At 43.8% G+C, this 12,493-nt stretch overlaps 2 protein-coding genes and 2 long non-coding RNA genes across 4 annotated transcripts in view; all 4 read right to left on the reverse strand.

Annotated features, from left to right (window-relative positions):
• Positions 1-12,493, reverse strand: part of LOC145422960 (protein NLRC3-like) — a gene marked incomplete at its 5' end in the record, with an annotated part of 416,117 nt that overhangs the window by 233,895 nt on the left and 169,729 nt on the right. The window lies entirely within an intron of this gene.
• Positions 1-12,493, reverse strand: part of LOC113017568 (protein NLRC3-like) — a 238,603-nt gene that overhangs the window by 112,151 nt on the left and 113,959 nt on the right. The window lies entirely within an intron of this gene.
• LOC113033177 (uncharacterized) lies at positions 631-3,486 on the reverse strand. The gene is made up of 2 exons (XR_013905986.1): positions 1,252-3,486; positions 631-1,168 (listed from the first exon to the last, which is right to left on the reverse strand). It is a non-coding gene; the product is annotated as an uncharacterized LOC113033177 (long non-coding RNA).
• LOC113033178 (uncharacterized) lies at positions 7,330-8,289 on the reverse strand. Its single transcript, XR_013905935.1, has 2 exons — positions 7,951-8,289; positions 7,330-7,867 (listed from the first exon to the last, which is right to left on the reverse strand). It is a non-coding gene; the product is annotated as an uncharacterized LOC113033178 (long non-coding RNA).

Raw genomic sequence — 12,493 nt, forward strand, 5'->3', positions numbered from 1 at the left:
TTAATGTTAATTCTTGGGTAAGGGGGTGTTACGACTGTGACCGTAATTGTGTGTGGATTTGAGTGTCTAGGTGCTCCTCCGGGATTGGTGCATCCAGGGTGGATGGCTCACACCATTGGCTGAGGACTGGGAGACAGCGGATAAGAAGAGCCCGCCAGGGACTGCCCAGTCATTCATCCTCGGCCCAACCCAGCCGGCAGACCGGTCACTGTATCGACGTATTATGTAATGTAAGAGCATGTAGGGGTGGACCGCCTTTTTGGTTGATCAGTTTTCTCCTGTTTTTGTTAGGTAGGGAGGAAAGTGATTGTCGTTTTGTTTAGTTCCTTTGAGTAGGTAAGTTTCGTTTATTCCTGAGATAGGCTGCTTTTGTTTGTTGTTTTGGCCTTGGGTTCACCCTGAAGCTATGATATGCTCCCTTCCTTTGTTTAACCGCACCTATTGTAAATAAATCACTGTCACAAAATAGTAAGTGTGTGACGTGCTGCTTGGGGTTGGACGGGGATGGATCACCCTTTATGTTGTGGTCTGGCCGCGCCTAGACGGGCCATAACAATACTACTTGTGCAAACTTTCAGGCCCAAAGCTCTCACAGGAACGAGCCCAGAATAAACAGGACAAGAGGGTCAATATCAGTCAGATATGTTAAAATTTATTATTTTAAAAGAACACAAAGGGTTTGCAAAAGGCCTAAAACATCAAAATGGTAAAAAGGTCACTAACGACCACAAGATAGTGTTATTGGTGCAACCTGCCAGCAATGCAACTATCACCTGAGGGCTTGCTCTCCCTTGGCGGTCCCAGATGCTCGTTGCTTTAAAAGAAACAAATCCACCCCAAATAAATACGAGCCCAACAGAACACTTATCGCATGCACTAAGTGCTAGTTCAGGCAATAATCGGTGGCACTAAAAATCACTCTTAATAAAAACTTATTCACTGCAAATCCACACAGAGCACCTCTAAAGATCCTAATTCCCCTAAGGTAAGAGTCCCACTCAGGGATTGCACATTGCCCGACTAATATTGCACCAGCCCAGTAGAAATAAAAACAAACCCGGCATAAAAAAAAAACAGTTTTAAAAGGTGACCCTACCAAAACCAAAAACACAACAACAAGGAGAAGGAGGGAAAAAAAACAGCGACAAATTCACATGTGCAGCCTGCCCTGCAGGAGGCAATACAATATAAATTAGATTATAGTGCATCAATATACTTTTTTTTAATGTCAAATATATTAAGTTAACATACCTCCAGCAGACAACTGTGTTTGCTGCACACCTGGCTTATCTTGGCTTATCTTGTGAAAATCACTACTAAAACATAAAATACAATAAACATCAAATACATTTCAACAAATTAAAAAAAAAAAAAAAAAAAAAACACTAAAAGAAAAACAGCCTGTACCTCGAACCTCTGCTGTAGAGGTTTACAACAACTGTTTGTGTAGCAGACAATTAAAACTTCTCAGGCTCTTCACCTACTCACACAACCATTGTTCACAGCCGCTCGTCAGTGGAAATGAAGAGCACCTGCTGCTACTTCCTCTTTTATACCCTCCATTGGGTCCCCTGGGTCCTAAAGACTTCCCATTACAATTGCCCCCGTTTTAAAAGGTCACCGTCCCGGTGACCACTTACTGCCAGGGCCTAAATAAATTTTGGGGCAAATCATTATGGACAAGAGAGCTCTGTGAATCGCTAGTGAGAACAGCAGTAGTCTGATTTACTGACCGTGGGAGATTAAAGGGGTTAGAATGCTTTCCTGCTGTACTTCTTTTAGGCCGCCCCTGAACTCTTCCCGAGTCCTGCTCTAAAACATTCTCCCTATTATCAATCCCACTTTCCTCTGGCTGTTCTGGAACTATGGATACAGGGTTCAAGTTGCTCGAGCCTATGCTACTAGTTTCACTAACAAGCTCGGGAACACATACCGAGGGTGGCTGATCTTTGGGTGGGTTTGGAACAAGGGCGAGTACAACTCCACCAGCCTCACTGTCATCATCTGGTGTATCTGATGTTGACTGCCGGGGTGACTCAACTACCAGCCCTGGGTCAGAGAGAGGATATTCATCTGGAGCAGGTGCTACAATACCTGAGGGTATTACTCTCAACTCGGCCCGATTTAAGTTCTTGTCTGGACCTGAACGATCTCTAGGGCGTATTTTGTAAACCCTGCCTTCTTTGTCCATACTCTGCACAACAACATACACCATAGGATCCCAGGCATCGTGGATCTTATGGCGGCCTAAAGGATGACTTTTCCGATAAACCAGAGTACCTGGGGAGAGAAGGGAAGTAACTGTGGGCTGAAAATGTTTATTTCTCCTCTCTGCAGCTTGTTGGAGTTGTTCTTTCGCATGCACATAAACTGAACTTAAACGTTGTTTATGCTCCTCTACCCACTCCTGCGCAGATCTAGACATTGGTTCCGACTGGGAAGCCCCCAGTAAGAAGTCAACGGGCAACTGGGGCTTCTGACCAAACATAAGCTCATAAGGTGAAAAACCGGTGGACTGATGTTCTGTGGTATTGTAAGCATACAATACCTGTGGCAAGTATTGCGGCCACTTTCTTTTCTTATCAGGAGGGAGCGTACGCAACAGATCATGGAGTGTTCTGTTAAATCTCTCGCATTGTCCATTGCCCTCAGGATGATATGGTGTGGTCCTGCTTTTGTCTATGCCGTACAGGTGACACAGACGTTTCAGCAAGTCTCCCTCAAAGCTCTTTCCCTGATCACTATGGATACGCTTAGGGACCCCATAGATATAAAACCATTTTTCAGTTAATACCCGTGCCACTGTACTTGCCCGTTGATCTACTGTAGGGTATGCTTGAGAGAACTTTGAAAACACGTCAGTGACCACAAGTACATTCTCACGCCCATCACTAGACTTGTCCAAAACACTGAAATCAATGGCAATGACTTCCAGGGGTTTAGAAGCCACCAAACCCCCCCTGAATGTGCGAACTTTTGGTTTTACAGCCTTTGCCAAGACACAACGATCGCACTCCTGACAATATTTCTCAATGTCACGTGCCATAAAGGGCCAAAAACACCTTTCTCTCACCAGGCTGGTAGTGCGTCCAATGCCTTGATGCCCATGATCATCATGTAAACTTCTCAGGACCTCTGTTTGCAAGCACTGGGGTAGCAACAGTTGAAACAAAACTTGGCCATTACCAGGTGTCTGAACTTGACGATACAAGACACCTTCCTTCAACTTGATTCTGGGCCACTGTTGCACCAACTTTTTCACTCCCTTACTTACATTACCCATTTCCTGCTTGGTAGGCAGCCTCCCTCTTTCCCAATACTGTGAAAAAGGGCCAATTACCGGGTCAGCAGCTTGAAGGGATATTAGATCAGCTTTAGGTCGGGATGGAAATGCACCTATGGCTCTACACGTAGCGGCAACAGCATTTCCCAGTTGACCTACATCTGTCTGATCTTGCACTTCCTGTGGAACCTTCAACCCTGGAAGCAGGCCAGATGGACTCTGTGGGTGCAGTTGCCGTGACAATGCATCAGCGTTGCGATTGCTGGGACCTGGCCTATATTTAATCTCAAAGTTGAACACAGCTAGTTCTGAGGCCCATCGCTGCTCTACAGCTCCCAATTTAGCAGTTTGCAAATAGCTAAGGGGATTGTTATCTGTGAACACGACAAACTTATTTCCCAACAAATATTCACGGAATTTTTGAGTGACAGCCCATTTTAGTGCCAAGAATTCCAACTTTCTAGAGCTATAATTGGACATATTCCTTTCACTAGGTCGCAGGCCCCGGCTAGCAAAAGCAACTGGCCGCCTCTTTCCTTCTTGCTCCTGAGATAAAACTGCCCCTAACCCTGCCTGACTAGCATCTATCTCAAGGACAAAAGGTTTAGCAAAATCTGCATATGCCAATACTGGGGCACTAACCAGCAGCCTTTTTAGTGTTTGGAATGCATTCTCACATTCCTCACTCCAAAGGTGACACATTGCCCCACTGGCACCACTTCTACGTTTCTTCTTGGTACCTCCCAGCTCGCCCACCAGCCGGTGGAGCGGGGCAGCATACTTGGCAAAACCTTCAACAAAACGCCGATAATATGAGGCAAATCCCAAAAATGACTGTAGCTCTGTACAAGTAGTCGGTCGTGCCCACTCAGCCACTGCACTAATCTTAGAAGGGTCGGTCGCCACCCCAGAAGCCGATATCACATGCCCGAGGTATTGAACCTCTGGCTGGAAAAAGTGACACTTCTCCAGCTTCAACTTTAGATTGTGTTCTTTGAGCCGCGTTAAGACCAAGTCAAGACGCTCCAGATGCTGCTCAAAGGAGGATGAAAACACAACAATATCATCCAGGTACAATAAAAGGGACTGGAAACTTTGATCCCCAAAAATCCGCTCCATTAGCCTCTGAAAGGTGCTAGGGGCATTACAAAGCCCAAATGGCATTCGATTGAATTCGAACAGACCAAAAGGGGTACAGAAAGCAGTCTTGGCTTTGTCCTTCTCGGCCACTGGTACTTGATTATACCCACTTGCAAGGTCCAATGTAGAGAACCACTGTGCTCCCGTCAGGGCATCTAATGACTCCTCAATACGGGGTAATGGATAAGCATCTTTCCGTGTCTTGGCATTAAGCAAACGGTAATCAACACACAGCCTAATCTCTCCATTTTTCTTGAAAACCACCACAATTGGGGAAGAATAAGGGCTACTGCTTAGACGCACTACCCCCCGATCCAACAAATCTTTAATATGGGCTTTCACTTGTTCATACTGAGAGGGTGGGAGCCTGCGATACCGCTGTCGCACTGGGGCATCATCCATTAAAGGGATCTCATGTTCCACCAATGTGGTACATCCTAAATCTCCCTCCCCATAGCTGAAAACTGAACAATACTTCTGCAAAAGTGACACTCCTTGTTGTGACTGTTCATTGGACAAGTTAGGCCATGAGAGCTCGGAAAAATCAAGGTGCGGATGCGCCTGTACAGTCACTTCGTGCATCGTTATCTGCAACGTGGGATCATCAGACTCTGCAGTAATGACAGAGTCCCCAGATGATGGAGGGTCAACCAGATGCAATTCACCTAGTTGTGTACAGGGCGGTAACCAAACATCCTCAATTCCCACATTAACCACCGGAATGTCAACAACACCCTGTTCAACAGAAAGGAGGGCCGGAGAAACCAAGATGCCCCCTGGCAGGGGATTACCTGTCGCTATGGGCTCCAGGAGCACTGATGGAAGGTTAATGTTAGCAGCAGAGGGGCAGCTAGTACGTATCCATTTCAACGAACCAGCAGGGACACAAACAGCTCGACCGTGGACTTTTGCTTTACCTAAATACCCGGATGTATTCAAAGCCTCAATGCGCTGACACTTGTGAAGTGTCTCTCTCCACGTCTTACTGGCATTTTCAAGGGCAGGAGATTCAAACAGACGAGGGCCAAACTGCTCAAAGAGTAGGTGGTAACAACGGCTAATGATATTCATCCCCAAGAGGCCAGGCACACTCTGTGGCTGCTGAACGCTCCCATCTAGAGGGTCCTCCACCACCAACACGCCCATTTTTGTCAGGGTGCCACCAAAAACAGTCACATCAAGCTCCATGTAGCCTATTTAGGGGATTTTCAACCCATTAGCTGCCCTGAGGCGTAACCATTGGCATTTCTTTAAGTGCCCCACCCCCTGCGACCTGAAGTGCTTCTCAAAGAAACTCTCTCGAATAGTGGTGACCATGGACCCAGTATCCAAAAGACAGGGAACTATAACACCCCCCATTTCTATTTCCACCACTGGACAATTCCCAATTAGTCGAGAGGGATCTTCCATAACAACTTCAGCTGAGCCTATAAACCCTGTTCCTGATGCCTGGCTCTCTGCACCAGAGGGACCTAGTTTCCCGATGGCTGAGACTCAGGGCCTTGTTCCACAACCTGACTTTGTACATGTGCATCAGCATGAGACCCACCACTATTCTTTATAGCTGGATGTTTTACCCTACAGAACCTGGCAATATGACCAGCCCTACCACACCGATGGCAAATTGGCTTTCCATCTGCCTGGAAACGAAAAGGCCTAGTTGTGGGAGGGGTCAGGGGTAGTTCAGTCTGAGACGGCTGTGAAAATTGGACAGACATTTGCTTCATGAGCGTATCCAATTGAACCTGTTGTTTACGAAGGCACTCTTTTATCTGTAGAATGTCATCATTAGGCCCAAGGGTGACTGCATGCATCTCTGCATTAACTCCCTCTACTACCTGACAGTTCGTATCACAAGAATAGGCTCGGGACCTAGTTTTCCCTCCCTGCCTACCTACATCAGCCCACTTAAGGGCGATACTGCGTAGGGCAAGAAAGGACATGTCTGGTGTTTGAAGGACCCGCTGTTTCAGCTCTCTGCGCAGCATATCATCATGGACATGTTCAGTAAACTGGTCCCTTAGCAATATATCAGAATTTGGAATACCACCTGGTGTCTTACAGATTACAGTGTCCATTAAAGATTTAAGGGCATGAGAGTAATCTCGCAGAGATTCCCCTTCTCTCTGGGTGCGCTGGAAGAACTGTAGCTGGGCAGCTACATATGACTGAGTGCAGCTATAGTGCTCGACCAAAATATCAAAGATCTTGTCAGGAGTGTCTCTGCTGATACTCGAATGAAAACAGACCTCAGATTTAGCACTGCCATCAAGATGGTCCATCACAAACATCACTTGTGCTGCTCTTGACATAGGACGAATCTCCAGGCATCTACGTACTTCTTCAACCCACTGGTCAACAGTTAACAAGTCCACTGACAATTTACCAGTAAACCTTGGGCATTTACGCTCCCGAGGTGCATAAACGTAACACACATTTGTAGCTTCATTTATTGGGTTCATATTTGATGGCACAGTAGATGGACCTGGCACTGGATCTGGCACTAGACCAGTCACAGGAGAACGTTCCTGTAATTGGTCTCTCAACTGTTCATTTGCTGCTTTTAGCTGTTGCAGCTGCTCCAAGAGGGCCTGTACGTCGTCCATAGGGTCGGCGAAGGAGGTTTATTATCCCCGCAGCAGCCCAACCGTTGGCTTCCGCTCCGTAGAAGATGTCACTGTTTTTCCTCCTCTCCTCTAACACTCTTACTAAAATAAACAGGGCCACACTAAAATAAAAACCAAACACCGTAACTGATATGACCTGGATCCTGTCGACAACGCCAATTAATGTAGCGAGCGAAAGCCACCGAGTAACCGCTAAGGGCCTCTATACTACTTGTGCAAACTTTCAGGCCCAAAGCTCTCACAGGAACGAGCCCAGAATAAACAGGACAAGAGGGTCAATATCAGTCAGATATGTTAAAATTTATTATTTTAAAAGAACACAAAGGGTTTGCAAAAGGCCTAAAACATCAAAATGGTAAAAAGGTCACTAACGACCACAAGATAGTGTTATTGGTGCAACCTGCCAGCAATGCAACTATCACCTGAGGGCTTGCTCTCCCTTGGCGGTCCCAGATGCTCGTTGCTTTAAAAGAAACAAATCCACCCCAAATAAATACGAGCCCAACAGAACACTTATCGCATGCACTAAGTGCTAGTTCAGGCAATAATCGGTGGCACTAAAAATCACTCTTAATAAAAACTTATTCACTGCAAATCCACACAGAGCACCTCTAAAGATCCTAATTCCCCTAAGGTAAGAGTCCCACTCAGGGATTGCACATTGCCCGACTAATATTGCACCAGCCCAGTAGAAATAAAAACAAACCCGGCATAAAAAAAAAACAGTTTTAAAAGGTGACCCTACCAAAACCAAAAACACAACAACAAGGAGAAGGAGGGAAAAAAAACAGCGACAAATTCACATGTGCAGCCTGCCCTGCAGGAGGCAATACAATATAAATTAGATTATAGTGCATCAATATACTTTTTTTTAATGTCAAATATATTAAGTTAACATACCTCCAGCAGACAACTGTGTTTGCTGCACACCTGGCTTATCTTGGCTTATCTTGTGAAAATCACTACTAAAACATAAAATACAATAAACATCAAATACATTTCAACAAATTTAAAAAAAAAAAAAAAAAAACACTAAAAGAAAAACAGCCTGTACCTCGAACCTCTGCTGTAGAGGTTTACAACAACTGTTTGTGTAGCAGACAATTAAAACTTCTCAGGCTCTTCACCTACTCACACAACCATTGTTCACAGCCGCTCGTCAGTGGAAATGAAGAGCACCTGCTGCTACTTCCTCTTTTATACCCTCCATTGGGTCCCCTGGGTCCTAAAGACTTCCCATTACATATATGGCAAAAAGGAGCAGAAAAAATGCAGAGCTTATTTTAACAGCGCTCACTCGTGCGTCGGGAGTTTCTTGGAATGATAGGGGTGAGATTATTATTGACAACCAGAGAATCAGAGGTTTGCATCTCTATGATTTGATCAAAAGTGCAACAGCAACACGTAGAGCAACAGATGTTTCATGGCCTGCAGGGTGGTCGACATTTTTAAAAACACTCGCCCGCTTAAATGTTCCTCTGTCTGCTTTTCCTAATGCTGAGGTGAGGAGGACTATTAGCCAATATAAAGGCGACACTGGCGACCCGAGTGTGGAAACAAATGGTTTGCACAAGAAGCGGTCACTGAGTGATCAAAGCTTATTTACCACACATAAAAAATCAAGGCAGAGTAGAAGCGGGTGGATCGATTTTTAATGAATTTTAAAATTATGTTTGTTTTTCTTATTCTTGAAAAAAAGATCATTTACCCTCGCATTTGTTTCCCTTTTTATACACTACTACTTATGTGTTTTTTTCTTATTTATGTCTATATTGTTTAGTTAAACAGATGACAGTTTTCCCCTTTTTACTACTTTTTGAACTCTATGCTGATGTTTAAAGATTTTATTATTACTAAATAATGTTTTTAGCAATTAGGTGAAAATAAATACCAGATGAAACGATATTCTCTTCTGTTATCTTTTATTATTTGTGACTTGAATCAGTATCCGCGCTGCACACAATCAAAGTTATTTTCAAAACATGCAGAAACAGGTCTTATTTTATTTTGTTAACAAAATGACAAACCATTGCATCGTTGCAAACAAGGTTATCACTGTACATATTAATTATTCTTGAATAAGACGCTCCTTTTTGGACATGATATAGAAAAAACACACAGTGTTGTCCGCAGGTTACCGAAAAGTCCTTCTGAACCTGTCTCCCAGAATACAATATCCGAGCGGTGTTTTTAAAAGAAAAAGTTTTATCTCGGGTGAAAACGTATCAGGTGAGTTACCGAAGCTGTCAAAAAAGTACCCTTGCTTGTCTTTTGTGATATTGAACGCCAACCAGTGCTTCCCAGGTAAGTCTGATGGATCTGTATTCACAATGCCCATGCATGGATATCTGATGGGCTTTGTTGGCAGCTGGTCACATGCTAAGACGCCTAGAAGATGAGCCCTGTTACTAATCCTTTTAACAATGCTGGTTAGTTCTATTGTATTCATTTTGAATCTTTAGTAGTCGTCCAGCAGCACTTGTCTCATATTAGATATTTGGATGACTGAATCAAATACAGAGTAACACACCAGGTTCATTGTTCGGGGTAGCGGATTTCTGAAACGGGTTTCCAGCCTCACGTTCCCTGTTTTAACTAACGATACATTCCCTGAATGTCCTTCATCAGCTTCCAGATTGAAACAGAATAATGTGTAGCCAAAGTCCTCACGTGTTATGGCCAATGGTCTATCCTTTAAATGTCTTCCAGTGGTTTGTATCAGCTGATAAAATTCTCTGGTGTAGTGTTTTCTCTGAAAATTTGGCTGGAATTGTTTGGCCGGATACGACTGTCCATCAGCGTATAAACACATGAATTCTATATCACAGTTTTAAAATTAAATGGATTACGTGTAAAAGAACCAGGATAAGCTTCGTTATCCACGAAGGCGATGATGACAAATTTAGGCAACCTGCCCATAAATAAATTAGTTGATATTCTTGCCCCAGCAGGTGTGGAGAAGGTCTTTAAAGAAACTCTGTCTACAGCATATTTTGCATTTGCATGATGCAGCGCCTTGCCGTGTGCCAGCCTGACACTTGGTGAGACACTGATTCTTTTCACAAATAAGCTGGCAGAGACGATTTTAACTTTATACGCGGTGTTAGCTCCAGTCATGAGAGCAAATTCGTCTTTAGAGTGCACAAATTTCAGCGACAGATCGATTCCATTAAGTAATAATTTTTCTTGAAAAAACAGGTCTGCGTGTGCTGGAGCAATCAATTCAACAATACTGCTATTCGCTGTATAAGTACCTCTGGTCACCAGACCCTGGCTCTCCCCTTCTATACATGTATCATTCATGTGCGAGGCTGTGTCTGTACAGAATAAAGCGCTGCTGAACTGTGTGTCTAAAGTCTGCTTATTATAATTGATAAGACATTCTATTATGCCTCTGTATGGATACGTGTTGGATGATTGGCTGATCAAGCGATCCCCCAAATTTACATCTACCTGACTAAATAAGGTGCAACCTGGATAATTAACAAGTCCCACGTTTGCATCCCTGCCTAAGTTTGTGCCGTCAGCATCTGTGATTCTTACTCGTGTGTAGATATAGGAATCGTTTAGATCCAGGTAATCCTCTCCGGACGATGAGATTTAAACTCGATTGGACCTCCGTCTGTGATTGCAGAAACGGGCGGAATTTCAATAAAGGTCGTTTTCTCTATGGACGTTTGTGTGTATGGGACAGTAAAAAGATCGAGCTCTGTTTTTAGACATTCTCTGATTGGTTGTGTAACAGAGCCATTTAGAAGATGTCACATGCTGTAGTTTTTGAACGACTGGTTCTGGGTCTTTTCACTCCGCGTGGTTGTCTCCGTTTGGTGGCTTTCCTGGCAGGTTTTTGTCGTTTTACGCTTTTTATGCGGCGGCGTATCACGCATGCGTGCAGTGGGAGGGGTCTTAGAAGGTTTGGGTGTATACACATACAAGCTGTTGCCATCCTGCTCAGTAGATGTTGGCTTGGTTATGTTGGATATCACATCAGACACTATGCCTGATGCTGCTGTTTTTAGGTGGGGTTTGACTATGCTGACTCCTTTTTTAAACAACGGTACAGCAATTCTAAACAGGCTGCGGAACAAACCTCCCAGACCTGCGCCATATTGCGTGCTGGTCCCAATATAACCATTCAATTCTCCACCAGCCTGATTTAAATAATATCTTACATATTTTGCTTCATCTGTGTTGTAGACAGACATCCTTATTTTTTAAAAATGGTGTCTTATGGGTCGGAAGTTGAACTTGACAAACACCTTCCCGTATAAAAAGGGTATGTGTTGATTTTGGTCGTCTTTCAAATCAATTTCTATGTCATGGATTAAGGATTTCGAGACCAGTGTGTAGTGTGGGCTGTCAAATTGAAGAATGGCTCCCCGACGGTCATCGTCTGTTATATTTATTGCTCTTAATAGCTGCGCATGGGCGTCACCCACAAGCTGGTAATCAACGATATCTGCATAAATAAAAATGTTCTATTTTCCGCCGTATACGTCTGCAGGATGTGGTGCGTATGTGTTTTTATAAAGAAGTACAAACGGGTCTTCTGATTTGAATCCTAAGATTCCTGCCAGTCTCCCTCTAAATGTGAGAACTGTGCCCCGAGGGCCCATAACACTAACATGGTTACTAACTTCACTGTATTGTGTTTTAATGTCGGTGTTATGTTTTAATGTTTTATTATCTGCGCCACAGATGCATAATGCCCCACAGACAGCTCAATCACGGTTATGGACAATGCTCCATCTTTGACTGGATCATAAATTTCCACTCGCGAATCTGATTGTGGAAAAGACAACCATAGTCTTGGTATTGAAATTCTATAACACCGACCTCATACGGTTCATTTAAAACAACAGGTTTTGCTAGCTTTGTTCTAAAATTAGATTTCTTATTGCCTGGATAAACATGTGCTGAAGCATTCGAGAAGAGGCTCACATAAAAGCCTGCGTTGTTGTTGTTCGTTTTATCCATTCCTTCCTTCCTTTATCAGTCTTTGTCTAGTGCAGAATGAAAGTATGCAGAGCTGCGGCGTCTCTGTTAATCACACTTCAACGATGTCTTTTTCAGGGATCCATGATTTTCAAATGAGAAGGCCAACCGAGCCATTTGACCAGCACTAACTTTTTTCGGTCCTCTTTTTTCTGCCAAGTATTTTCTCTATTTGAAACCTTTTGTTTTTGTCAATAGTCACCTGCTGTGTATTCATAAATTACACCTTTCACTGCAGCTCCTGTGAGATCCTCCAGTTTGTATACGGGAGGGTCTCTTCCTAAACGCTCCTTTATGGTAAAGTACTCGTCTGTGTAGGTCTGATGGTAACCCTTTCAGATTATGCCTCGTAGTTTAGATATTCTCTCTGTATCGCCCACATTAAATTTAAAAGTCACCGGTTTTTGGGGTTTCATTTTGTACAGGGTGTTAAAGACTGCTTTCTCAT

The sequence above is a fragment of the Astatotilapia calliptera genome, chromosome 3 (assembly GCF_964374335.1).
Source record: "Astatotilapia calliptera chromosome 3, fAstCal68.1, whole genome shotgun sequence".
NCBI classification, from domain to species: domain Eukaryota; kingdom Metazoa; phylum Chordata; class Actinopteri; order Cichliformes; family Cichlidae; genus Astatotilapia; species Astatotilapia calliptera.